The sequence below is a fragment of the Pinus tabuliformis genome, chromosome 2_2, assembly GCF_031772625.1.
Source record: "Pinus tabuliformis cultivar Carrire ecotype Pingquan chromosome 2_2, CPIR1, whole genome shotgun sequence".
Lineage (NCBI taxonomy): Eukaryota > Viridiplantae > Streptophyta > Pinopsida > Pinales > Pinaceae > Pinus > Pinus tabuliformis.
The window spans coordinates 1,104,391,811-1,104,417,241 of record NC_142300.1 but is presented as its reverse complement, the minus strand read 5'-3'; the positions used below and the strand labels follow the sequence as shown (position 1 = coordinate 1,104,417,241).

Sequence of the window (25,431 nt, the reverse complement as noted above, 5' to 3'; positions counted from 1 at the left end):
GGGCTTCACTGACAGAGGGGTGTCCAAAAAGCATATTGTCATCAACAAATTGTTGATGTGTGATCATAGAGGTTCCATGTACAGAGATGCCTCTAAGGTCATGAGATTGAACAACCTGCTTTATAAGATGACCCAGACCTTCTGCCATAATAATAAAGAGGAATGGGGATAATGGGTCACCTTGACGGATTCCTCTGGAAGGGGAGTAGGGTTTGGAGGGGATTCCATTAACTAGAACAGAGCAGAAGGGGGAGGTTATGAGATTCATAAGCCATCTAACCCAGGTCAGACTAAATCCGAAGGCAGTTAGCATATGTTTTATATAGGACCAGCTAAGTTTGTCAAAGGCTTTAGAGAGATCGATTTTCAGAAGCATACCTGCCTGTTTGTTTCTCTTTAAGGAATGGATGATTTCATGAGTCAGAATAATGCCGTCCAAGATTTGACGTCCTTCAACATATCCAGATTGTTCCGGTGAAATGAGAAGAGGGAGGAGCGGTTTGAGGCGATTGGCAATGACTTTCGAGATGATTTTGTATATGACGTTGCATAGTGCAATGGGCCTGAACTTCTCCGGAGTGCTTGGTTGAGCTTCTTTGGGAATGAGTGCGATGAATGTCGCATTGAGAGATGGAAGTAGCCAATGCATAGCTCAGGATTCTTCTACTACATTCTAGACTTCTATTTTGATTAAGTCCCAGAAGTGATGGTAAAAGTTAGAGGTGAAACCATCAGGTCTTGGAGCTTTCCCAGCTTTCAATTGATTTGAAGCCTCTTCTACTTCCGTCAGAGTGACCAGTCTTAGCAAAAGCTGATTATGCTCCTCTGTTATAATTCTGGGAATATGCTAAAGTATTTCGTTTATTGCAGGTTGTCTATCTGTAGGCGGCTCTTGATGTACTATTTTGAAGTGATTAGTGAGCTCTTTCTCGATATCTTCCTGTTTCTCCATTCTGTCTCCCTGTGGATTTTGAATATGCGAGATGGTATTATTCATTCTTCTTTGAATAGTTGTACGATGAAAGAATTTGGTATTTCTTTCACCTTCTTTTAGCCATCTGATTCTTGACTTTTGTTTCCAGAGCAGTTCCTCTTGTTTCCTTCTTTCTTCCAATTGTGTTAGTAGAACTTGTTCTTGACTTGCTAGTTCCTTTGTTTTGCCGCCTGTAATGATCTTCTGTTGTAGTTCTTTCATACTTTGTTCGAGGACTTTTTGCTCTTGATTGCCGAATGTAGTGTGATTCCAGACCTTGATTTGCCTTTTGATATGTTTCAGTCTCTGCAGGAATTTATACATATTTGAGCTGCCATTGGGAATGAAGCTTTCCCATGCTGATTTGACCATATTTTTGAACTCAGGGTGAGTGAGCCAAAAAGCTTCAAATTTAAATGGTTTCCTGTTTGAATTTCCAGGATTCTTCCATTGCAAGGAAATAGGCCAATGATCCGAGCCGGCAATGGGGAGTATGGAGGCGCATATATCACCACCTAAATGAACAGAGTTGTCTGAGATTAGATATCTATCCAATCTGGAGGAGATTTGTTGAGAGCCCGTCCGTTTATTGTTCCATGTGTAAGTACCATTATCAAATGGTAAGTCAATTAGCCAGTTGTTTTGAATGTATTCTTTGAAGCTATTGCTTTCGTTGTCCAGTTTCCTTCTGCCTCCAAGTTTTTCCTCCAGCCGAGTGATCATGTTGTTGGTATCATCCCAAGACCCCTTTTTCCTCCTAAAAACATATCATTTACCCATTCCTTTTCATCATATATCCCTTAGAATCCTTGAAAATTAATTATTAATAGTCTTATAGTTATTAAAATGCATTGGAATTGATTTAGGAATTTTATGTTGAAGAATTAGAAGTTTTTGGTGAAATGGTTACAGGAAGTTCCAACATCCTGTAATTAGCTCATTGTTTGACATGTGGCACAACAGCTGGGCGAGAACGAAAGGCATGGATGAAAAGTAGAATGTCCAAGCATGGACAAACACCTATCCTACAGCCGGATCGATCCTCCTACATGCGCGGTCAACTCAGGTCAAAGCATGGCACACTGGCGACAAAGGCAGAAACAGCAGCTCATTCTATTTTGATTTAGTTTTTGTTTGAGATCAGTTAGGATAGAAACATTTTGAAAAGCTCGATGTAATAAAAGCGGCAACAGCCAAATTCCGAATGTACATTCATTATCGAAATGACATGGTTGTGCTAGACATATGTAAATACAGTCCGAGTAATGGATGTAAGGGGTTAATCATTGTATCGTTCTAAAACAGAGTTTTGAAACTTAATACTAAGAACCCAGTTGCAGTTACGACTTGTGTCTAGTGCATTGATTTGATAGCCGGTCGAATATAGTCCAGTGTACCTCTGGAACGCAGACGGGCCCTGCATTCAACCAGTATACTGTTCTTTTCATTTTATTTGCACTTAGGTTATCGTATGGTTTGCACAGTAGTTACGATTGATTGGATTTCGATTTCAATAGGTCTTATATGGTTTGCACAGCAGTTACAATTACTTGGGTTTCGATTTCCATAGCTTTTGATTTCCATCGAATGTATATGGTTTGCGCTTATGGTTGGTTTGCGTTTATGGTAATGCTGAACAGTCATCACTGAAATCTGGAAGTGCGTCCTGTAAGGGATTCGATCCCTGTGTTGTCTTTTAAAAGCAATATCATAAACTTTGTTTTCATTTCACAATTCTTTTATGATCTCTGTATATTTTGATGTTGTATAAATATTAGCGAATGCTGGGTGTTTATTGAACAAGGGTTTTATGTGTAATGTCTTTGTAAGGAGATTGAGATCATTGTTGCAGTGATACACAGTGTTTAGTTTCAGTGTGAATGCATTTAATGATAGTATTGTAATCAGGTATATTAGCAGTGACCTGAGTGTTTGGATGATAGGTGACATACCCCAGTCTTCCGTAAAGAAGCGCTGTGACCTACATCATAACCACTTAGCCAACAATCCTTTATGTCTATATACTTTAGACGCATGCCTCTAAGCTTACGCATCCTGGTCGATAATAAATATAGTCTAGTCTAGTACCCTAGCTAGAACACTACATTTTGGCGTCGTTGCCGGGGAGGCGTACTTAAAGGATTCAGACAAAAAGAAAAAAATTTCAACACACAAAAATAAACAAAAACACAGTTAGAAATCATGTTCATTTATGCCTAGATTTAGAGACAGTCAAGGGAGATTTGTAAAAACCCCCCACCATCTAAAAACTAACCCATCATCATCAGGAGCAGACTCTCTAGGGAATACAAAACCAGCTAAGGAAGTTATCCAGACATTGGCAGAAAAATTTTATTCAGGACAAGAACTTACTCTTATTGAGAGGGAAACTTTATTCACACATAAATTGCAGAAGAAGCACTTTCCTAGACCTTCTACACAAGGAGAAAGTAGTACAGTTACTGAACAATCTTCCTTTCTCCTTTTTCCACCAAGTGACACTGACACAGAGAGACCAATTAGAATGGCTGAGGAAGGATCTGGATCAGTACCACGCCAAGGAGATGAAGAGGAGTCAACTTTTAAGTTCCCTATACATGAACCACAGGAGGATGAGGAGATCAAAATGAAAAACATACCCCCATCCGTGCTACCAAATTTCTATGGTATGGCTTCGGAGGATCCGGACTCATTCTTGTTCGAGTTTGACATTGTATGTCGAACTTATGGCTATACAGATGATGCCCATAGGCTTAGATTGTTCCCAGCCACACTAAAGGCATCAGCCTTAAAATGGTTCATGGGGCTTGGTGAGCATTCTATAGTTGATTGGGATGGTATGAGGAGAATATTTCTTAGGAAATATCAGCCTTATTGCAGATCCAAAGACTCTAAAGATGATATCTTTAGAATGAGTCAGCAAGAGGATGAAACCTTAGAAGAATATTTAGAACGGTTTGTCTATAACTTACAAAAATCTAAACACCGAACTATGCCTCCTGATCTGGTCCACACAATATTTTTGAAAGGTATTCGAGAGGAATACATGGATGATCTCAACCTGATGGGCAAAGGTGACATTTCTGCCTTACCCTTTGAAGAAATCGCTGAGTTGTGCGAAAAGTATTCAAGGATTAAAGCTAAAATGGGAAAGAGAACCCTGTCATCAAGGGTCACAAAATCTGCCTCTGCAAGTGTTACAAGGGCCGAAATAGGGAATCTTTTAGAAGAGTTTAAAACAGATTTGTTAAGCACTCTAGGGAACCAAATTGACACTTTAAAAGCCAAGAAGAAACAAGAAGATGAAGATCATATCATGGCTATCTTCTGCCCAAAATGCCGAAAGAAACATGCATTAAAAGATTGCCCTCTAGAGAACATCCAAGTTTGTGCTTTCTGTACTGAACATCATGATATGTTTAACTGTCCTAAAGTTAAAGTTTTGCAGAACTGTAATATCGCAGCCAATACAGAGATGGAAAACGTGTATTACATGGGCACAAAGCGACCACGGCAGCCAAGGCCAGCAACCCAAGGTATGTTTCCAAATCAAAATCTGCAGTTTCCTATGAATGATCAAATGTATGCACAAAACTCATGGAATGTACCCATGCCATGGCAGCACCAAAACCAACCACAACACCAATGGAGATCGTCTCAACAGTACTCCCAATCTTATCATACATATCCTCAACCATACCCACCTTACTCACAACCATATCAACAATACCAACAGCCGTATCCATCACATTCTCAACCATATCGGCAGTATCCTCAGCAAGTTGTCTATCAGCCCCAACCTCCTCAACAAGCTCTGCCTGCTCCTCCACCAATAAATGCACCACAACTCCAATTCCCAGCTAACTCACAACCTCCCAGACCCACTCAAATTCCTGCTCAAACTGTCCCAAATCCGAATAATAGAGCAGAGAGGCCAGCCTACAATGTAGAAGAAGGAACCTCATATTCCACACTGCCTTTGCAAAACATTAATTTGAGGTCTGGTAGGGTGCTCCACAAAGATTCTCCAATAACAGATAAGCAAGAAGAAAACTCAGAAAAGGAAAATGAAATGACAAATCCAACAAAACCAATCAATGATACCAAAGATAAACAGATGCAACCACTGCATCCACCTTTTCCAGACCGATTGGTCCAAGTAAAACCACCACTGTCTATACCACAATTTGATGTCTTAGATGAGCTTAAAAATGTCTACATAAAAATCCCACTGCTGCAAGCTATAAAATACATTCCTATCTATACCAAAGCCATCAAAGACATGTGCCTCAAGAAGCCTGCTAGGAAAAGGATTGATCCTCAAACCATTCATGTTTTAGGAAATTTAGCAGGCCTTATGACCAATACCATCTCCATGGAGAAGTATGTTGATCCTGGCATTCCCAAAGTGACCACCATCATTAACAACATACGGATTCCAAATACTTTGATAGATCTTGGAGCCGCAATCAATGTCATGACTCTTGAAACCATGACAACACTCCAGCTCATGAATTTGCAACATACCACGATTGTTCTTGAACTAGCTGATAGGTCCAAAGTCATTCCTGAAGGGATTTTGGAAGACATCATTGTCTCACTGGACTCTTGGGAGTATCCAGTGGATTTCCTAGTCCTTCAACCCAAATTCAATTTAGGAGGACACCCTATCATCCTAGGTAGACCATGGTTAGCGACTGCTGATGCATTTATAGGATGTCGATCAGGCAACATGATCATTTCAAGGGGGACCGAAAGAAAACAACTCACCCTTTATCCATCGGCACAATCACCAGCAGTAACACATAATTTGTGGCTTGATGATAAATTTAATGATAAAGAAGAAGTACAATCTGTTTTTAGCATTGACCAAATCTATGATTTCCAGGAAGACAATAATGATTTGGTAGAATTATTCCTTTCTCAACCTGATATGTCTGAAAATTTGAGAAGTGAACAATATCATGCTACAGATGTACTTCTGGCCCAAAGCTTTCAAGAAACATGCACCATCCAATCTTTGCAAACTACATTTCACGACATTTTTCCAGTTCAATCCATCACCAATACACAGAGTCAGATCATAGAGATTAGTCCAGGGAAAACTCTGAACATAGGCAATCACCTAAACTCATCTCAACAAGAGAAATTGATTAAACTCTTGAGAAAGTACCAAAAAGCCTTTGCTTGGGACTACACCGATATGCATGGGATTCACCCCGACACATGCACTCACCATATCTATACAGATAGCACCATTAAACCAGTGAGGCAACCACAGAGAAGAATGAACCCCATGCTCCAAGATATTGTCAGAGAGGAATTGCAAAAACTTTTGAGAGTTAATTTTATATATCCTATTTCTGACAGTCAGTGGGTATCCCCATTGGTTATAGTGCCCAAGAAAAATGGTAAGTGGCGCATTTGTGTTGATTACAGACAGCTGAACAAAGCAACGCTCAAAGACTACTTCCCACTGCCATTTATTGACCAAGTGTTAGACACCCTAGCTGGCAAGTCATCATTTTCTTTTCTTGATGGTTTCAGTGGCTACAACCAGATCAGGATAGCCTCTGAAGACCAGGACAAAACCACATTCACCTGTCCTTGGGGCACCTATGCCTACAATGTTTTGCCATTTGGACTTTGTAACGCTCCAGCTACATTTCAGAGAGCTGTGTTAGCTATTTTCGCTGATTTAATTCATGATTGTGTTGAAGTCTACATGGATGATTTTTCAGTATATGGCAATTCATTTGAACATGCATTAGAAAATCTTGAGAGAGTTTTGAAAAGATGTATTGAAGCTAACCTGTCCCTCAGCAATGAAAAGTGATTTATGATGTTAAACGAAGGGATAGTGTTAGGCCACTATATTTCTTTTCAAGGCATCCAGGTTGACCCAGCCAAGATCCAGATCATTGCTGATTTGCCAATTCCACAGAATCAAAGAGAGGTAAGAAGTTTCCTTGGGTATGCAAGCTATTACCGCAGATTTATTGAAAATTTTAGTAAGATAGCTTTACCTTTGTTTAAACTTCTAACCAAAGATGTACTTTTCAACTGGAATGAGAACTGCCAACAAGCATTCGAACAGCTCAAAAAGAAGTTATCAACCGCACCAGTCTTGAGAGGGCCTAATTGGAGCCTACCATTTCATATCTTTACAGATGCATCCGACACTGCAGTAGGTGCATCCTTAGGCCAAAAAGAGGAATCTTGTACTTATGCCATTTATTTCATTAGTAAAAATCTAACACCTGCAGGGTTAAACTACACAGTTACAGAAAAGGAAACACTTGCCATCATTTATGCTGTGAATAAATTTCGACATTACATAACTGGTTATGAGGTCTTTGTACATACTGATCATTCAGCCATTAGACATTTAATGAATAAACCAATAACTAGTGGCAGAGTTACCAGATGGCTACTATTGTTACAGGAATTTAACATCACAGTGTTAGATAGACCAGGCAAAGAGAACCAGGTGGCAGATTTTCTCTCTAGACTGCAAAATCCAGGTGAGGTTGTTCCAGTTGAAGATTCTTTTCCAGATGAAAACTTATTTGCAATTTCCATAGTAACTCCTTGGTATGCTGATTTGGCCAATTATTTGTCTACAGGAAGGACACCTCCACACTTTACTGCAAAGGAAAGGAAGAGACTAGTCAAACAAAGTGCTAGATATTCATGGCTTAATGGCGATTTATTTTACACCGATTATGATATGATTATTAGGAGATGTGTAAGAAATGATGAGGTAATTGATATTTTAAAATCTTGCCATGATGAACCGTGTGGTGGGCATTTTGCAGCGAAGCGGACAACATTCAAAGTTCTTACTCTTGGATACTACTGGCCATCCATTTTCAAGGATGCCAAGAAGTATGTAAAGAGTTGTGACAGCTGCCAAAGAATGGGCAGGCCCACAGCTACCGATGATATGCCCCTTCAGCCCCAAGTTCACTTAGAGCCATTTGACAAATGGGCTCTAGACTTTATAGGACCCATTAACCCAACCTCCAATGGTAAGAAGTACATCTTAGTATGTACTGATTACGTCACAAAGTGGGCTGAAGCAAAAGCACTGGTTAGAGCAACCGAACACACAGTAGTCAATTTCCTTTTTGAGGAGATTTTTGTGAGGTATGGAGTACCAAGGGAAATTGTGACTGATCAAGGTACCCAATTCACCTCAAAGCTAGTGAAGGACATCACAGACAAATACCAAATCAAGCATAGGAAAAGTACCCCTTACCATCCACAGGCCAATGGGCAGGTGGAATCCACAAACAAAACTTTGGAGGGGATCATTACTAAAACTGTTGCAATGAACAGGAAAAACTGGGAAGAGAAGCTCAAAGATGCACTCTGGGCTTACAGGATTACCTGGAAAGATACTACAGGATTTACACCATATCAGTTGGTGTACGGCAAAGAGGTAATGCTTCCTATTGAGTTCCAAATACATACTTTTAAACTGGCTGCAGATTTACAAATCGATTTGGACCAAGCACAAAAAGAAAGAATCCAGCAGTTGAACCAGCTGGATGAGATGAGGCAGCAAGCAGAGGAAACCACAATCCTCATGCAAAAACAAAGGAAGCAGTGGCATGATGCACATATTAAGAAGAAGCAGTTCAAGGAAGGTGACTGGGCTTTACTTTTTGACTCAAAATTCAGAGATCATAAAGCCAAGTTCACCACCCATTGGATGGGCCCCTATGAAATTGTTCAGGCTTATGACAATGGTTCAGTCAAGCTCAAAACTATTGATGGAGAAGGTCACTCTTTCACAGTCAATGGTCATCGCCTGAAACTCTACACCAAGCCCATCAGCAAGCAAGATTTTCTCCATATACTATCTCAGCAAAGAGAGGTTGAGGTATTGCAGCCCTCAGCTGCAGTACCACTGCCTTAGTTTCATTTCCTTTCAATTTCAGAGTCAAAAAGAAATAAAAAAAAAATTAATATAAAACAAAAACTAAAAAAAAAATACATAAAAAAAAAGATAAAAAAATAATGGGTTAGATGTGAAAACCAGTCGCTGGCACACTCTAACCTCGAATTCCTACTTGAAAACCAATTCGTTGGCGGGTATGAATTCTCTTTCTTTTGTTTACTGTTTGATTTATCCGCTGAATCATGACTTGAGGACAAGTCAAAATTTTAGTCGGGGAGAGAGGCATCAGCACTTTGTTCTTTTATCTCTCCATTGTAAATTCTTAAAGATTTCTTATTCTATATCTTCACTGTAAATTTCCAAAGCAGCTTGTTCCAGCATTCCAGATTTCAATAAATAAGCTGTTTTGTCATTGTTTTATCTCAGAGGGGCCTGGTTATAAACATTATGCAGGGGGACCTGTTCTGTCCAGACATCTATGCTACCAACACCAGCAGTAAGGGACCTGTTCAAGACATTCAGAAGGGACCTGTTAAAGAAATTGACACCAAGGGCTACTTCAACGAAGTTCATCAAGTTTCTACAAAGATTTGGGCACCAAGACTCCATCAAATGCCCAAGCTCAGTGAACCTGTATCAATATAAGGAGCTGCATGAACATTTTCAAATTTTTCTCAAGGGACTTGTTACATTCAAACTTTCTCAAGGGACCTGTTACATCTTCAAATTTTTCTCAAAGGACCTGTGCATTCAATCTTCCTTAGAGGACCTGTTACAACAAGCAAAAGAACAGTCAAAAAGGGACTAGCTACTCAGCATGTCAATACAACAATGACCAACAAAAGAGTAATATGTTTCTTGTTCTTAAACATTTAATTTCTTAGATTGATTTTTAATGTAACTTTGATGACTGTGAACTGTTATGATTGATTTCAAGGACACCTACATTTCCTATCATCCCTTATTCCACCGATTCTCATCATTCTCATACATCAACCTATTCATACTTCTAAACCCATTACCAACACATCAACCTTGTCATACATCCTACAGTCATACCAACATCCTCCATCTGACCGAATACCAACTGGAATAGGACACGTGGCGGATTGTGTTTTTAAATACAAGGGAAAGAGACAAATGTAAAGCGGCCTATCTATTTCATTCCACACAGCCAAATCATAACTCCACCACCCGACGTACCCAATGATTCAAGGGACTTCCCAAAACCATACCCAGCATTATATATACATGCTCCCAGCGCTCTTGTGGTGACATCTATGTAAGCGTACAGCTTGTGGTGACATCTATGTAAGCATACAGCACTCCTCTGTTTTAAAATGAATGAATACGTTGTGAAGTGAGTACAGTCGGTTATCCCACCATCATTTCCGCATTCGATTCCCATAACTTTCAAAGTAAAATCAGAAGCAGTGAGCGCCGAAAGAAGTATTATCATTTGGGTCGATTTACACAGTGAGGATTGGAGGCAGTGAGCGCCGAAAAGAGGAAAGTATCACCACTCTGTTTCGATTCCCACCACAGTCATAAGACAATCGACCGACCGAGCATCATATTGAAGACTAAGGGAAGCGATACACCAGGTAACCAGTTTGAAATTTCTTTGTTATTTTGTAAGAACATAAACAGAGAAGGGTTAGAAGCACGACCCTCTGTCACTATGACTAATAGGGTCGAACCGAGTGTGTTCGACAATTCACAATATCATGAGGATTGCATTGAAATTCTGAGAGAAATACAGTGGCTACCATTTCTAGAGAAATTTCATGGAAGCAATGAGGAGGTTACCAAGCAATTTGCTTTCACCTTCAATGGAGAAAAAGCCCTTATAGGTAACTTCTCATTCAGGGTTTCAGAGGATACTATAGCTCAGGCAATAGGGATTAGTCCAGAAGGGGAGAAGTATTTTAAAACCAAGCAATTTAAAGAGAAATCATGGACACAGTTTATGTCTAGATCTAGAGTCTCATCAGTGAACTGGAAGAAGGGTGTTCCAAGAAGTGGGTTGATGCATCCCTGGGATGAGATGGTCTACATCCTTCAAAAATTCATAACCTGTGAAGGCCATTACAGTATTGTCTATCTATACCACATTAAACTACTCCTCCACTTGAAGAAACAATGTGTTATCAGTGTACCATATTTTCTGTTACAAAGCTTAACCAAGATGTCCAAGACTATCCAGAAGCAGAAGGGAAATGAAGACAAAAGCCTGTATCACTTTGGCTTAATTAAAATCCTTATTGAGCATGAATTGCAGAGAAGAGGGAAACCATGGAAAGAATTCCTAGCTGTTAATCAAATTAGAGATGAGGAAGATAAAGAAAAAGTGCAAGAGGACTCAGGGTTCATGAAGGACATTGATGAAGAAATCCCAGTATCCAAAACCAGCAAGGCACCTCTACCTGTGGGCAGCATAAAGACTAGGAACATGAGAAAGGAAGATGCTAAGAGGGCCGAAAAAGATAAAATTTTCACCACTTACTCACGAAGAACAAGGAGGACACCACAAGCCCAGTTACAAGAAGACCAGTTTGAATCCAATGCACCTGCACAAATGGATGTTGAGAGTGGTGACCACTCACTACCAGGACCAGAAGTTGATATAGAGGTAGAAAGCAATAACAAGCAGGAAAAATGTTCACCACCTCCCATTAAGAGACAGAAGAAACTGGAAAAACAAATTGAAGAATTAAAGGAAGAGCTCATGGAGGCTAATATGCTAGAAAAGGTTATCAAGAGAGAAAATGAAATGCTCCGGGCGCAGAGTAAAGAAACTCAGAAGAAGAATGAAAAGTTAAAGGAAAGAATCAGTGAATTGGAGGCTGAACAAACTGAGATTTCTAACTAGGCCACTAAGAGGTACAATCAGAAGAAGACTCTCAAAGAAAAATACAAAAGGTTAAACCAGGAGCTCAAGGGTCAGAAAGATAACCAGGTGAAAAAGAATGTGGACACATTGCTCAAGGCAGCAGAGATCCAGGCAGGGACAGAGTTCAAGGGAAGCACTTCGGGGATAGCATGAGGACATGCTAATTCCTTAAGTCGGGGAGAGATGTTGGTATCATCCCAAGACCCCTTTTTCCTCCTAAAAACATATCATTTACCCATTCCTTTTCATCATATATCCCTTAGAATCCTTGAAAATTAATTATTAATAGTCTTATAGTTATTAAAATGCATTGGAATTGATTTAGGAATTTTATGTTGAAAAATTAGAAGTTTTTGGTGAAATGGTTACAAGAAGTTCCAACATCCCGTAATTAGCTCATTGTTTGACATGTGGCACAACAGCTGGGCGAGAACGAAAGGCATGGATGAAAAGTAGAATGTCCAAGCATGGACAAACACCTATCCTACAGCCGGATCGACCCTCCTACATGCGCGGTCAACTCAGGTCAAAGCATGGCACATTGGCGACAAAGGCAAAAACAGTAGCTCATTCTATTTTGATTTAGTTTTTGTTTGAGATCAGTTAGGATAGAAACATTTTGAAAAGCTCGATGTAATAAAAGCGGAAACAGCCAAATTCCGAATGTACATTCATTATCGAAATGACATGGTTGTGCTAGACATATGTAAATACAGTCCGAGTAATGGATGTAAGGGGTTAATCATTGTATCGTTCTAAAACAGAGTTTTGAAACTTAATACTAAGAACCCAGTTGCAGTTACGACTTGTGTCTAGTGCATTGATTTGATAGCCAGTCGAATATAGTCCAGTGTACCTCTGGAACGCGGACGGGCCCTGCGTTCAACCGGTATACTGTTCTTTTCATTTTATTTGCACTTAGGTTATCGTATGGTTTGCACAGTAGTTACGATTGATTGGATTTCGATTTCAATAGGTCTTATATGTTTTGCACAGCAGTTACAATTACTTGGGTTTCGATTTCCATAGCTTTTGATTTCCATCGAATGTATATGGTTTGCGCTAATGGTTGGTTTGCGTTTATGGTAATGCTGAACAGTCATCACTGAGATCTGGAAGTGCATCCTGTAAGGGATTCGATCCCTGTGTTGTCTTTTAAAAGCACTATCATAAACTTTGTTTTCATTTCACAATTCATTTATGATCTCTGTATATTTTGATGTTGTATAAATATTAGCGAATGCTGGGTGTTTACTGAACAAGGGTTTTATGTGTAATGTCTTTGTAAGGAGATTGAGATCATTGTTGCAGTGATACACAGTGTTTAGTTTCAGTGTGAATGCATTTAATGATAGTATTGTAATCAGGTATATTAGCAGAGTGACCTGAGTGTTTGGATGATAGGTGACATACCCCAGTCTTCCGTAAAGAAGCCCTGTGACCTACATCATAACCACTTAGCCAACAATCCTTTATGTTTATATATTTTAGACGCATGCCTCTAAGCTTACGCATCCTGGTCGATAATAAATATAGTCTAGTTTAGTACCCTAGCTAGAACACTACACGCCTGTAATCCAAAGTGGATAAGTTCTTGTAGAATTGAGAATTTCCAACGTCTTTAGCAACGTATTCTTTTGCATTGTATCTTGAGGGAAGTATACATTGGTCAAGTGGCCATGTATGTTGGTTCCAATGAGGTGGAATGTTGCTTGTATAAAATGGTGTGAAGCATGGAAATCTGTTAGGGAGACGTGCTGCGTATTCCATGCTATGGCAAGCCCTCCCGAAGCACCTGTTGTGTCTACTGTAACAGTCTGACATCCCGCCCAGGCTTTGGATAATATGGAAGCTAAAGTACTAGTATTACATTTTGTTTCCTGCATAAATACAATGTGTGGTTGTTCTTGCTGAATCATGTTCTTTATCATCCTGTATTTCCCAGGACCGTTAAGTCCTCTGACATTCCATGAGATGAGCTTCATGGTTGACCTGTAGGTAAGGAACGGTAGTATTTAGTCAACTTGGAGCACCTTCCGGACTCCACTAGCATTTCCCCAATGAGGATGGTGCGCTGTAGATATGTCTTTCTCCCTCTCTTCTTCCCATCTTTGGTGATATGTTTCCCATCCCATTTGCCTCCTTGTTGTATGCCCAGTGTGTTGTGTTGATGCACTCTTGATAGTACTACTTCCAGATTTTCAAGTTGCCTATCCGGTATTGTGTCGAACTCTTTCCTCTTGCATGCTTGTTCTAGACTGAAAATGTCTATATCACCTAGATCAAAGCTTTCAGGTTCTTCTTCCATTAAACTTTCTTGATTGTTTTCCTCTATTTGGGGTATTGACTAAACAGGGTCTGTCAACCGACTATCAATGTCCATTACTTTAGCGGACCAGAGGGCTTTGTGGTGATCATGGTTGGGGATGGGTTGCGTGGTTGTTGTTTGCGGATCAGAGGTGTTAACTATCGATGGTTGACTGGCTGCATTGTGGATAGGTGTAGTAAAAAGTTTGGTGGATGGTGCAGAGGTTGTCTTTGCTATCGTGGGGTATCTGACTCAGTCATATCTAGGTTTGACAAAATGTCAAAGCTATTGCTTGAGGATGGCACATCAGAAGATGGAGTAACATTTTTTGGTGATGTGGGAGGTTTCTTGGTATGCTTCTTTCTACCCTTCCGGATCAGACTTCCCCCCATTGTTTGTGGACTTAGGATGAGCATTTAAAGGACAATCACGAAATAGGTGTCCATAGGCATGGCACCTCCTGCATCTGAAAGGTACATGTTCATAGTCTATGGGTTGAATCCATTCAAAGTCGTCGTGAAGGAGACTTACCAAGTCCGTGAGCGCCTTGCCCAATTTCATGTAAACACAGATACGAGCATAGGAGGTGTACCGGCGGAGCTTTGTTTCCTCTGTTGTCCTTATGAACTCTCCTAACCCATTGCCAATGGCTTTGAGTGATTCTTCATCCTAGTATTCCAGCGGTAAGGAGTACATGCGAATCCAAACTGGCGCCCAGCTGAAGTCTTCCTTGTCTGGATTGAATCTTTCTACCCAGTCTCGTAGATAGAGACCTGTTGCGTTAAAGAAATAGGGTCCTCCATCTAGGATGCAATTCTATCTTCAATGCAGTTAAAGATGGCTGTGAAGAAGCCTTTGGGACCTAGCTGTAGGGTAACATGTCCTTTGGGCTTCCACTTTGAGGTAATCCATCCTTGCAGAGCTTTTTCGGTTGGCCAATAGCCTATAAATTTGCCTATCAGTGCATGGTCTTTCATGTATTGTATTTGTGCATTGATTCTGTGACTGGGTAGCTCAATCTTGGGTCGTTCTGTTGCAATGGGTTTGCAGGTGGACGACGATGCCTTCTTTGGTTGCTCAGATGTTGCAGGGTTATTTCCTATTTCTTTTTCCAGATCTACTTGGTCGTCCTTCTTCTGTTGCTGCACAGGCCGTACCACTGGCTGCTCTGCATTCTCATTTGAAGTCTTCTCATTTCTGCCTTCAAGTGGCCAGTCTCCATTGTTGCAGTCTTTGGGGGGAGGCGCTGATGCCTCCCCCATCGGAGTGTTCATCGGTTTTGGCTACCAGATGCGCCAAACCTGCACAGGCAGCAGTACTACTTGGTCCTAAGAGGCTGCTTTCTCTGTCTCTACGCCGTGTAAAGTTTTGTCAGAAACGCTAGTCTGCCATTTCCTTCTCAGAGCGTTTCGCCTTCCCCATGACCACATGTGAATATTAACATACATAAACAATGCATAATCAACCACACACTCATGACGACACACTCCACAACAACACCATCAACTTCCCATAGCAACCTCACTACAACCATAACCCATACCATACAAATGCAACAAGCTCATGGTCTTACAACACAAGAAACACATACGCAACCGACATGAATGCATTACCAACACACAACCCATCCAGTCTGAGGGGTTAACCATGCTCTAATACCACTCTATAACACCCTCCTCCCACATCTACCCAAGTAACCAGCCAATTGGGGTAAACATGTGACAAACAGTTACTATGATATGATTTGACCTCCTAAGTCACCTTAAGGAAGTGGAATCGACAGAAACACACCATACAGACCTTCCACATCAGCAACAAGACTCCCATGAACCATCCCAACCACTCAGGTAACCAACCCCTGGGTCCCACTACGTTTTTAGACCATTAAACCCCGAGACACTCCCTTGATATGGACAAGCATGCGTCTAGGAGGTTCCAAACGCAAGCACAGCATGGTTATGCATGCGTCCAGGGACTTTTCTACCCAGTCTTGTGCATGCATCTCCAGGATTTAAGCCACTTTTTCAGGCCCAGAGCCCAGGTCACTGCCCAGAACTCAATGAAACTTTCAAAATTGCAAGATAACAACAGAATAATGATAGTATACAACTACTTGAGCAAGGACTTGGCTGGACCCCTACTAGCCATGACAGGCATTTTGTCAAACATGTCACAGTTATGTAATCTACAAGTTTAAACAACAAATCTAAGCATAGGGGTCTCGTACTCATCTGATAATCACTAAGAAGCATTGATGCCTCAACACATTAACAAAAGTTTCATCCATTAGACCATAGATACATTGTTCATTCATTTACAAGTAAAAACATGATGAGAGCCATACATAGCCATTGTCATAATACATGTTCATAACTAGCATAATAACAACAGAAATACTAAGGAAACAACAGCCATATAATCCACATAAAAACTAGTGCAATACTCATGAAATAACAAAGAGAAATAACCTCATATTAATGATGCAAAGGCCAATCAGTTGTGGGACTTCCACGAACCACCCGACCATAGACATGGCTGAGCCAAATCTCTCTTCAGCTAGTCATCCCCGTGCCATATTCCAAGCATGAATGTGGGATCGCATAAAACACATCAATCTAAACCATCCAGGGCTTCCAATGGCCAAACCACCTCAACCCATCAAACAGTGATTCCACCTCACAAACGGACATCACAAAACCATGATCAAATCGGCCTCTACCCAAGCCTTCTAGGGCTCCATAGCGTTTGTTCCAACCAAGGCTTCCAGGACTAGTAACTCAACCCACAGCTACCGTCAGGCTTCTAGAGCGTTTGTCCAACCAGGGCTTCCAGGACTAGTAACTTAACCCACCAAGGGCTTCCAGAGCATTTGTCCAACCAGCGCTTCCAAGAACTAGTAACTCAACCCAACCTAAAGGAAACATGAGAACGAACCAGAAAAACAAAGAACTGAACCGACAACACCATGGTTATCCAAAAAATGGCAAGGCCAGGCAAATCCATTGTCAATCCAGGCAATCCTCCATGCCAATGACAAATCATGACCAATAAACCACATTCATATGTCATGCATGCCAAAACTAGTGAAGAAAACATACATGCAACTCGATACTTGCAAGAAAAACCCGTTGTGGCTGCTGATCCCGATGTCCTCTTGCGTTTTCCTTCTCTTCCTTTGCCTTCTTGCTCCAAAACTCCAAGTATGCCACACTCCTCCAAAAGTGCTCCAAGAAGACTCTCTAAGTGTCCAAGAGTATGAGAGAGAGAGAGAAAGCTCCAAAACTGAACTATCAAAAGTCTGTGAACTGAACCTCAAAAGCCTTTTTATTAATAAGGCCTCTATTTTCATTATTTTCCTTCATTTTCCTCATGCAACCTCTGACCTTTCAGTTCCCTTTTCTCCTAATTTCCATTATTTTCATAAATAAATGAGCCAAGATGTCATTTTGTCTCTCCAAAGCCTTTGCCATTGTCTTTCTCAATTTCCTTAGCCATTAATCAATCACCAGTGATCCCCATCACTATGTTTTTGCCAAACATTCAGCTTGGAATAAGTGTCCCATCAACCATGGTTATTATTTTGCCTTTGTTAACTTTTATTACGTGGAATTTTCACCAGGGCTGTTACACAGAGTTTTTCCCTCCAGCCTCATCCCAAAGCTATGATGGAATTCTTCGTCAAAGTCTTAGGTGAGTCCTAGTGTTTAGGTCGAGTCTTATGTAAAAATGACTTGGGAATAATTTAAGCTAATTGGCTAAATTATTTTATTAAAAATCACTTGATCTACTAGATCATATTGTGTCGCAGATTGGGTATGTTTTGTGAGGGTCTAAGCTGAACGGGTATTCCCCCTTTGAGGGTTGAAATTGTAAATCTTAAGTAAAAAATATTTTAATGCATGGTCTCTCATACTTAGACACCATGGTTAAAATATTAAAGGGTGGAAAAAATAATTAATCCCTTCATGTGTCAATTAATTAAATTTTCTGGCAAAATTAAATTAAAATCCTAAGCCAGAAATTTAAATAATTAGAGTCAAATTAAATTGTCTTAGGAAAATTAATTCTCCAAGTGGGAAAATTAGTGGTATTTAAAATAATGAATTTTTGAAGGTCCTCCACCATGGGAATATTGTATATTTCAAGAAAATTTGGACCCTTAGACCTTTGTGGTTAAGTCAAAGTCAAATTTTTGAACAAATTAGCTCAAAATAATTAATTTTGAACTAATAAAAATGGAATTAAATGTTAAATTCGAAAATTTCTCAAAAATAAAAAATAAAAAAATTCAACAGCTAGGATTAAAAGATGATCAAGTATTTTTCAACAGTCGAGATCATTTTGACAAGGATCAAAGAAACTAGTTGTTATTTTTCCACTTGGAGGATTTATCTATAAATTAGAGAGTCATTTGAGTCTCTAGCCATCTGATTTTTAGCTAAGAAATTGTTGTTGAAGCATTTGTGTAAACTATTGTCCCACTGGGAACTATTTTTTCTATCATAATAAAGACTTTCGGGTGCAACTCGAGGTGTCCATGTTCATTGATTTGTGATATGTACTGACTACGGGTTTTCCTATGTTGTGCTAATATATGATTATTTAGAGATAAATACATAGTGTTTACAGGTACTTCAATCCTTGGTCTCCAAGTTCACAAATTGTGGGTAATGATCATTTTCCTTGGATCCTGAATATTTATATCGTGGTTTAAATCTTCGCTAAGGCCATAGTGTGCATGGGATTTCTTAAGCGTTTTTAGCCATTTATCAAAGAAAATAGTGATTAAAATATTTTTCTCAAAAAAAAAAAAAATTAAAACACTTCAATATTTTGGGGTTTGGGTGTTTTATTTTCATATTTTCAAGTTGAAACAAGAGATCAAGCTGAAGTAAAGCGAGATCTAGGCCCTTGGGGGTAAGATCTAGTTTCTAGAAAATTTTGCAGGCTACATACTAAAGATTTTGCAGCAAAATTCAGATCTAGAGAAAGAAAAAAAATTCTGAAGTGAGGGTTTCACTTTTTAGGCCTCCCGAGCCCAGATCAAACCCCTTGAGGGCCAACGTCCTCCTTCTCTTAGTCAGTGTTAGCCTAATAACCCCCTGCATCAGCCTTTCTAGCCTCTTAGAGGCAGGTTGTAGCCTCCAAGCGCCTCAGCCCTCCCTTCAAGCCTCTGTGTTGGGGTTTTGAGGCTTTAAGTGGCTTAGCAGTGGACTTTTTGAGCCTCAGCCCCCCATGAGACCCTAGAAAGCTACCTTATGGCTAGCCGTCGGCTTTTTCGCCACTAAACCCTAGCCGTTTGCCCCTTTTTGGCCAGCGTCCAACCTTTTGAGGCTCTCCTCCTCCAGCGTTAGCCTTTCTCGGTCTCCTCTTGCCTCTTTGATCCCTGATCCGTCCTCCTAGCCTCCTCTTCCCTCAATGCTAGCCTTGTTTAGCCTAGAGTTGGCCCTTTTTGCCCTAGTTTGCCCTAGTTCCATATCTGAAAAAATTTCAAGACTGTTTCCTTAGTGGTTTTGCAGGAAGGTTTGCTCAAAAACTTGTGTTTTCGAGTGCAATATCATTAGAGAAATGCTAAGTCGGTTGGGGGCATCATGGTCAAGGTGCATCATCCCGTGAAGAATAAAGCAAATGTAGGAACTTTGTGGGTACTAAAGGTGCACATGGCTATGAATGATGCTCTAGAATTCTCTGGAGCGCCATGGCTCTCAACACATCACCTGTGGGTGTCAATATGTCCCTCTAAAGGACCTGGACCCCAATTAAGTTGCCCAGACCTATAGATGGAACCACCTGCCAATTACACACAATATCTAGTGCTACAAATTTCATCATCAAGTACATTAATCATTATTACATCTAAGTGAACAAAGCTTGAAAGAAATGGGCATAATGACACTTCATATGTGGCTTCTCTTCGAAAATTGGGGCCTTATTTACATATAGTGTTACCTCCCTAGGTAAGAGTGGCTAATAGACGATATTATTAGGAGTTCTGAAACCCCAAAGGAAAGTGGCATGTCCCTAGTCACCCTTCAATTGATAGTTTCCATGTGAATAATGATGGAACGGCGGGGGAAAGAACTCCATGGATAACTTCCACAGTCAAAGGGACTAGCTATGATGGAATACCTCATCCTGGGTCTATAGATGTGAGGAGGGAGCAATCGTGGATGCATGAGTTACTTCAGCGTTTTCTTTCTGTCTTTTATTTTTTATTGATTTTTTCTTTATATTATTGCTCATAGCTCGAGGAATGAGAGCTTGCTTTATATGATGAATAGCAGTTATCACCCCCTACAAGATGGGGCAGTTCATTGCCCATCAAGGGTTGGGACATGCAAGGGTTCCTTGCCTTCTATGAGATAGGGTAATATTGGCCCAGAACCCGGGTGACGGCCATATCATAGACGTAGAGCTCATGCTTGGCTTTTGCCCACGCACTAATTGGTAAGTCCCAACCATCTTTTGCATTTTGAATTTTCTTTTGTTTTTCTTGTGGCCATCATATGCTCTTTCTTTTTTTTTAGCTGAAACAACCTCCCAGGATGCATTTCCAGGCCATACCCAGGTATGAGGATTTCTAGATGCCAACTCCCAAAGAACCAATGGTCAATTGACTCGAAAGGGAGGTGGAATAGGGGCTCATGACGTGAGATGGAAAGTGGTAAGTATGGAATAAGGATGGATGGGGCTATGTTATCTCAATCATGGTTTCCCAAGTTGTGCCCCTTCCTAAAGCCATGGACCAATAGGGGAGGTCCCACTAAACTAGGATTGAAAATTAAACCCCCATTTAAGGTGAGGGAACAAGACTACGACCAAGACCCTTCTTTATTCCAAGTTACCCCATAATCCATGTCAAAATGCCTAAATACAAACAAGCATGAGCATCCAACTACAAAATGAGTAAAGTACCTTTTGATCAGAAGCCCACCTTCCAAAATGTGCTCTTGACAAGTGAGCAAGGAAATATATGATTGATGTAAATGGTGGATATATGAATGGCACTTCACATCGGCTACAAAGTGACTCTCAGGGGCTACTAGTTGTAGCCTAGAAGAGATGAATAGGAGAGAAAAAATTCATAAGGGTCACCCACCATTGGTGGGTAACAGATCCATAATTCTTCGAGGTACAATCACCTCACAATTTGATCCAATATATCCAATCCTTATGTCATTGTCAAGCACCAGATAAAAAGTAGATTTTATTGGCATTAGTGATTATGTATGTCTAATTGATGGTAATTAGAAAAATAAACTAGATTTTTCGTTCTAATGCTACTAGACAGGCTTGTGTAGTCGAATGATGAATCCTAGTATCGAAAGTATAAAATAAGAGGTAAAGAGGGTAAAATGGCCATGTAACTATATATGGCTAACCAGGGGATCAAGTTGGAAAAAAAAAGCCTTTCAAAAAAGTCTTTAAAGGCAAGGCAACACTCAACAAAATCTACAATGCCTAGAGAGAGCGCCCCAGTGACAATTGAATTTAGGCCAAAAAAATATAAGAACCTCCAATAATATCTGGACATGTGGCACTAAGATAAGATAAGATAATTTTATCAATGTCTAACAAATGACCACAAAATTAGGTTAATGGGACTAAAAGATACATCCAATTTGAATACATTGTGAGAGTGCAAAATGTGTTTTTGACAAGTGAGCATGGAAATATATGATTGATGTAGATGGTGGAGATATAAATGGCACTTCACATCGGCTATAAAGTGGCTCTCAGGGGCTACTCGTTGTCGTCTAGAAGAAATGAATAGGAGAAAAAAAATTCATAGGGGCCACCCACCATTGGTGGGTAACAGGTCCATAATTCTTCGAGGTACAATTACCTCACAATTTGATCCAATATCTCCAATCCTTATGTCATTGTCAAGCACCAGATAAAAAGTAGATTTTATTGGCATTAGTGATTATGTATGTCTAATTGATGGTAATGAGAAACATAAACTAGATTTTTCGTTCTAATGCTACTAGACAGGCTTGTGTAGTCGAATCCTAGTACCGAAAGTATAAAATAAGAGGTAAAGAGGGTAAAATGGCCATGTAACTATATATGGCTAACCAGGGGATCAAGTTGGAAAAAAAAAAAGCCTTTCAAAAAAGTCTTTAAAGGCAAGGAAACACTCAACAAAATCTACAATGCCTAGAGAGAGCGCCCCAATGCCAATTGAATTTAGGCCAAAACATGAACCTCTAATAATATCTAGACATGTGGCACTAAGATAAGATAAGATAATTTTATCAATGTCTAACAAATGACCACAAAATTAGGTCAATGTGACTAAAGATACATCCAATTTGAACACATTGTGAGAGTGCAAAATGTGTTCTTGACAAGTGAGCAAGGAAATATATGATTGATGTAGATGGTGGAGATATGAATGACACTTCACATCGGCTACAAAAAGGCTCTCAAGGGCTACTAGTTGTCATCTAGAAGAGATGAAAAGGAGAAAAAAAAAATCATAAGGGTCACCCACCATTGGTGGGTAACAGGTCCATAATTCTTCAAAATACAATCACTTCACAATTTGATCCAATATCTCCAATCCTTATGGCAATGTCAAGAACCAGATAAAAAGTAGATTTTATTGGCATTAGTGATTATGTATGTCTAATAATTAGAGAAATAAACTAGATTTTTCGTTCTAATGCTACTAGACAAGCATGTGTAGTCGAATCCTAGTACCGAAAGTATAAAATAAGAGGTAAAGAGGGTAAAATGGCCATGTAACTATATATGGCTAACCAGGGAATCAAGTTGGAAAAAAACAAAAAAAAAACTTTCAAAGAAGTCTTTAAAGGCAAGGCAACACTCAACAAAATCTACAATGCCTAGAGAGAGCGCCCCAGTGACAATTGAATTTAGGCCAAAAAATATAAGAACCTCCAATAATATCTGGACATGTGGCACTAAGATAAGATAAGATAATTTTATCAATGCCTAACAAATGACCACAAAATTAGGTCAATGGGACTAAAAGATACATCCAATTTGAATACATTGTAAGAGTGCAAAATGTGTTCTTGACAAGTGAGCAAGGAAATATATGATTAATGTAGATGGTGGAGATATGAATGGCACTTCACATCGGCTACAAAGTGGCTCTCAGGGGCTACTAGTTGTCATCTAGAAGAGATGAATAGGAGAAAAAAAAAATCATAGGGGTCACCCACCATTGGTGGGTAACAGGTCCATAATTCTTCGAGGTACAATCACCCCACAATTTGATCCAATATCTCCAATCCTTGTGTCATTGTCAAGCACCAGATAAAAAGTAGATTTTATTAGCATTAGTGATTATATATGTCTAATTGATGGTAACGAGAAACATAAACTAGATTTTTTCGTTCTAATGCTACTAGACATGCTTGTGTAGTCGAATACTAGTACCAAAAGTATAAAATAAGAGGTAAAGAGGGTAAAATGGCCATGTAACTATATATGGCTAACCAGGGGATCAAGTTGGAAAGAAAAAAAGAGCCTTTCAAAAAACTTAAAAAGTCTTTAAAGGCAAGGCAACACTCAACAAAATCTACAATGCCTAGAGAGAGCGCCCCAGTGACAATTGAATTTAGGCCAAAAAAATAAGAACCTCCAATAATATCTGGACATGTGGCACTAAGATAAGATAAGATAATTTTATCAATGTCTAACAAATGACCACAAAATTAGGGCAATGGGACTAAAAGATACATCCAATTTGAATACATTGTCATAGTGCAAAAGAAGCTCCTCGGTAATGTTGAAAGTATGATAAAGAAAGTGAAAGGAAAAGTGCAGTCTAAATTAGTGTCTAGCTAAGCTAATCATTAGGTGTAACTATAACCAAACCCAAAAGACATATAATAGTGTTATAGGTGTAGTAATACAAAGTGAGAATACAAGACTAGACATCTCAGTGTTGATCAAGAAACAGGAAGAAATGAGGATGATGTCAAAGTCTCTTGGTATTGATGACTGAGGGCAAAAGGGGCAACCAGGGCTCTAGCTCACTACCAAAGTCATCGAGCACCATAGTGGGACATATGAGCTAGGGAGCCCTGCTCTCCTACAATCTAAAGTCAAAAGAGAAAAACTCCACATAAAACTCTAGCTACTTTACTAAAGTTGGGAGTTAGTTTGATGGGGGGGTGACACCCTGCACTAGATCCATTTAGAGTTAGTCCTAATACCACAAAATCTAGCAAGCCTTCTGCAAAGTTATACAAGCCACAAAAGGAAACCTACATCTTATGGTAACAACGAGATCAGCCACCACAGTCACCTTACTGGCCTCTCTCCTTCAATTTAGTGGTGGATGTTATCCCCAGAATTGAAGGCTTCCCGACCAAGGCTTAGAACTTACATGACTAAGATTCCAAGTCAAGTGGCTCTTTAAGAGACCTGCAAGTGCTCTAGCTACTTTACTAAAGTTGGGAGTTATTTTGATGGGTGGGCGACACCCTGCACTAGATCCATTTAGAGTTAGTCCTAATACCACAAAATCTAGCAGGCCTTTTGCAAAGCTACACAAGCCACAAAAGGAAACCTACGTCTTATGGTAACAATGAGATCAGCCACCACAGTCACCTTAGTGGCCTCTCTCCTTCTATTTAGTGGTGAATGTTATCCCCAGAAACGAAGGCTTCCCGACCAAGGCGTAGAACTTACATGACTAAGATTCCAAGTCAAGTGGCTCTTTAAGAGACCTGCAAATGAAATCAACTAAACAAATCTTTAACAAAAGAGGGTTCAGAGGTGATAAGAGTCCAATGGTTATGGGAGAGGTGATAATAGTCACAAGTGTTCAAATACACTTTCCACCAACCCCAATAGACTAAAAGAGGGTTGTTATAAACTAGGTTTTTATGGTATGTAGATTTACAACATGCAATAGCATATAACAGCAAACAAATAGCTTCAAAATGATAAAATCAACAAATGACTTAAGGCTATAAGAGAGGTAAGCAAGGGATAGGTCAACTTTAAATTTTTAATGGCTCAAAATGCATATGACAGCAATAAACATATAGATGTCAGCCCTATTTTTAGGGGTAAAATATGCAATTAAAGCTAGATTTTGCCTTTTCAAATTTATTAAATGTAATTCCAACCAATATAACAATAACATATAGATGTAAAATTGTTATAAAATGCAGATTTAGACCAAACTCTAACCCTAGTTACCAAGAAACAAGGAAAAGAGGTAAATTTACAAGGTGATCTCACAACTAGACTAGTGCCTCTATTCAATTGGGCTATGGAGTCAAAAATGGCAAGGTCAATGATAGAAGGACTTGGATGAAGAGGGTGGAAAACTAAATATCTTCTCTTAGAAACCCTAACAACTT

At 39.7% G+C, this 25,431-nt stretch overlaps 1 protein-coding gene across 5 annotated transcripts in view; it reads right to left on the bottom strand.

Moving 5' to 3' along the window:
* Positions 1-25,431, bottom strand: part of LOC149197245 (phosphomevalonate kinase, peroxisomal-like) — a 257,594-nt gene that overhangs the window by 182,068 nt on the left and 50,095 nt on the right. The gene's annotated exons all lie outside the window — the stretch shown is intronic.